At 43.1% G+C, this 4,177-nt stretch overlaps 1 pseudogene; it reads right to left on the minus strand.

Moving 5' to 3' along the window:
- Window positions 1–2,675: 2,675 nt before the first annotated feature.
- LOC138164083 (calpain small subunit 1 pseudogene) lies at window positions 2,676–3,399 on the minus strand (annotated as a pseudogene).
- Window positions 3,400–4,177: the final 778 nt, after the last annotated feature.

Consider the following 4,177-nt stretch of genomic DNA (forward strand, 5'->3'; position numbering starts at 1 on the left):
AGAGACAGAGAGACAGAGAGAGAGAGAGAGAGAGAGAGAGAGAGAGAGAGAGAGAGAGAGAGAGAGACTCAAAGAGGCTGTGACTTCCTCAAAGTCATACAAGTAGTAAATAGCAGAACTAGGAGTCAAATCCTGGTTCTTTGACCAGGCCTCCACATTTACCAGTTTAGATCCTCGCAGACAAATACTTTCCTTTTCAGTCTTATGTAAAAATGCTTACCTTCATATATACTATAATAATGAATAGAATATTGAAAATCAGGAAGACCTTTATTCAAATCTACTTGAAATCAGGAAGACCTTTATTCAAATCTTACTTTTAGGACTCATATGTGACTGTTGTCAAGGCATTTAACTTTTCAATGTCCCAGATAACGTTCTAATATCAAAATTCTTAACCTTTTGTGAGTCATATGGTAGTCTATGGATTGCTTCTTAGAATTTTTTTTTTTTTGGTAAATGAAGGAAATGCTAAACTTCAATTAGACCTTAGTGAAAATAAAGCTACCTACAATATAAATGAGTATGTGTATGTTTGTATGTAGGTATGTACTCATTCCAGTTCATGTACCCAATGAAATCTATCCATGGATTCCTTGGGGATTGGGGGACACAAGGTTAAGAATATTGCTCTAATATAAGATGCAGCTGTCAATAAACATCACTGGAGTTTCCATACAAAGTGTTCCCTTTACTGATGAAATCACACATCACGGCAGAAATATAATTGTAATAACAATACAGTGGAGGATAAATTTGTCATTTCCCATTTGTATTTATCTTTGTAGCATTTGTATTTATCTTTGTAGCCAATATTGGTGAATTATTCCCTGAGCAGTGTTTATAAGCATAATATGTCAATAAGATATGTATCTTGGAAAGCTACTTAGTGTTTTTGCAACCATCAGGACGAGATGGTTAACCTTGCTATATAAGGTTAAACTTACTATATAATACCTGAAATTCAGTAATGAACCAAGGCACTAACATACTTAGCTTTTAGGAATACAACTTTATTATCCCTCAATGTATAGAAAAAGGGGAAAACAGAATAATTTAAAACAAACACCTTCCTAAGAATACATTTTGTTCATTAAACATAGGTCAGTAGGATTCCTGTAGCTATCGGTGCATATTACCAAGTCATCATTGGCTATGAATGGGTTAGGAACAATCTCACTCATAATCAGGAAATCTATCACCTAAGGGTTGCTCTTGGAGAGGCACAGGAAAAACATAGCCTGTTCCAAATGATGACGCCATTGGTATCTTGAATGACCTGAAAATCCTACAGTAATATTACAGGTCTTAAGACTTTTGTGTGTAAGAGACCTTTGTAAAAACAAAAATATGTTGCCTTTCAGGGCAACACATCCTATCATCAGTCACTAACATAATACTGGGGATCAGTTTATCAGAAAGCTTTCCAATGTAGCAGTAAGAGAGCAGGATTCAGAGTCTATTTATGGGAGGAGGTTGAAAAGAAAATTCTGAAGTTTTATTTGGTATGAAGAGATCTGTGAAGGAAGAACTGAAGAAGAGAATTCTGGGCACAAGGGAGGTACTACCTATAAGAGGAAGAAAGACACTGTAATTATAAAAGAGAAACTGTGCCAGTTTCAAAGTTTTGCCTCAGGTTTGTCATTGCTCATAACCATCTCTCTTCACCAATAAGCAAACGATAATTCAGAGGTCAATTGCCCCTATTTATAAGTATTCATGCCCATCTAACAGCTGAGCCCCTTTTTCATGGGGTGATGGAAGATCTGGGATCAATATAAAATATCATTTACTTTCAATTAAGCAATTGGATTCTTTGCATTTGTGAAAGTTATTATTTCCCTATGTTTAAAATAATTTTGATATTGCTAGCAGTCTTTCTCTTCTTTCTTTTCCTTCCTTCCTTCCTTCCTTCCTTCCTTCCTTCCTTCCTTCCTTCCTTCCTTCCTTCCTTCCTTCCTTCCTTCCTTCCTCCCTTCCTCTTCTTTCTCTCTATTTCTTGTGACCACTGTTTATTTTGGAGTTTGGGATTATCTGAAGCCACATCACCTGATTGCAGGCCCACCCAGAGAGAGGAGGAGAGGCTGTCTGAACCATGTAGGGAATAGGAGAAAACAGCAGATACAGGATAAACCTGTAGAAGCAATATGTGATGGCATCTGGCTGGCATCTTAAAGCATGTGACTAGCACATTAAAGCATGTAGTGTGAATTTGCAGGGGTTCTGGGTGGAGCTGGAGTCAGTAGCATATGGCTTGTGTGTGGCACGTTTACAGGGATGGTGGTGGGTAGCATGTTTGAGTATGAGTATTTCCAAGAATTCTGGGAAGCATGTGATTGGCATGTTAAAACATGTTATATATTTACAGGGATGCTGGTAGGCAGCATATTAGAGTATCTCCAAGGATGCTGGAAGGGGGGCGGGGGATGAGGGGTAGGGAAGCAGGTGGTTGGCATCTTCCAGAGCCGGGAGGTAGCAGTGGGGGCTGAGGTGGGATCAGGGGCTCCTTGGTGGTGGCCATGGTTGGGGTTACACAGGGAACAATGTCAATGTTTAGTGGTGCCTTCCAGAGGGTTCCCACATTGGGGTCTGAGACCAACAGAACTGCAAGGGGTGAAATGGGGCTGGAGGAGCTTCCTGGGAACTCTTCTGATGACCAGGCAGACACATTGGTCTCAGGAGTAGAGGGTTATCTGCAGCCACTCTTGGGCATTCAGATGGATGTGCCCGCTGCCATCTTTTTCCAGGGACTTGAAGGCACGGAACATCGCGTCGAGGCGCACCAAGCAGCCGATAAAGTTGTCGAAGTCCAACTTCCCGCCCTCGTCGGAGTACCGACGACTGATCACGTCGTACAGATGCGCGCTGAGCTGGAATCCGGCAGCTGCCAAGGCGCCGGGAAGCTCCTGCTTGCCAAGGCTCCTGGAGCGGGGGGAGGTGTACTCTTTGTAGACGGCCTGCCATTTCTTCACGTTGTTCCAAAGGTACTTAAACTCCTCAAAGCCAAGTTTCCCGTTGGTCTCGCTGTCCATGACGGCCAGCATGCTCCGACAGGTGTCGATTCCCAAACGGCCAGTCTTCTTGCTAGCGTATGCAGCCAGCCCCTTATTCAAGATGTCCATAAGTTCACGGGGGCTCACTTCCATTTTAATACCCGCCAGATCCTCAAACTGTACCCGGAACATTCGGATCTCCTCGATCTCTCGGGAGGAGGTGTGGGAGAAGTGGGTCGGGCGGGGCGGAGGCTGTGGGGTATAACTTAGGGCAGCTTCACTGCTGCCACTGGCGACCCCGCCTGTTCTATCCGTGGCGCCCCCGACCCTGGCGCGGCTGCAGCTGGCCTTGGCGCCCAGGCGTGAATTCACCAGGAACATGGCGGTGTCGTGCCCCGGAGCCTGGCCTCAGTCCCAGCCTCAGCTTCCGTTACCCGGTGCGGCCTGGCCTCCTGCGCTCCGCGCTCAGCACCGCCTAGAGCAAGGCTTCAGATAGGGAGATGGAGTTCTGGAAGGAGATCCTCACTGTTCCTTCTCAGTCACCTTTGCTAAATCAGTGTCCGTATCATGACCCCCCAACAGTGAGTGCGTACCCCGAGGTGCAGGCACGTGGGAGCTGAACCAAGAGACTGCAGGATGAAAGAAAGAGGAAAAAACAAAGACCAAACAAAAGAGAGAAAAGAGATTAACCAGAAGGGGGCAGTCAATCAACAGTGTCAAAGGCACTATGAGACATTTAGGTGACGGAGTGGGTAGATTGCTGGTCCTAGAGTTCGAAAGTCCTAAGTTTGATTCTGGACTCAGATACTTACTGGCTGCTTGACCTTCAGCAAGTCCCTTTAACTCTCACCTACTAAATGGAGATAACAAAAGCACCTGTCTCCTAAGGTTGTTTTGAGGGTTATATAATATTTTTTTTACATTAAGATAAATTTTACATTTTTAAATTTACATAAGATAATATTGTTTTCATAATGCCTTTACATTATGAAAATATGGTCCTATATATTATTATTTATTAGTATTACATGCTGCAAACACTTAAGAAAGTTAAAGATAGAGGGGGAAAAAGTCATCAGATTTAGTATTTAAGAGACATTATCACCAATTTTATACCAGTATGCCTGGCATTGTGCTATCCTCATAATCAGTACACAATAACATTTATTGAATAAATTGTTAGT

This window comes from Petaurus breviceps, unplaced genomic scaffold, assembly GCF_028583685.1.
Source record: "Petaurus breviceps papuanus isolate PSGF00001 unplaced genomic scaffold, PetGlider_PUasm1.0 189, whole genome shotgun sequence".
Taxonomy (NCBI): domain Eukaryota; kingdom Metazoa; phylum Chordata; class Mammalia; order Diprotodontia; family Petauridae; genus Petaurus; species Petaurus breviceps.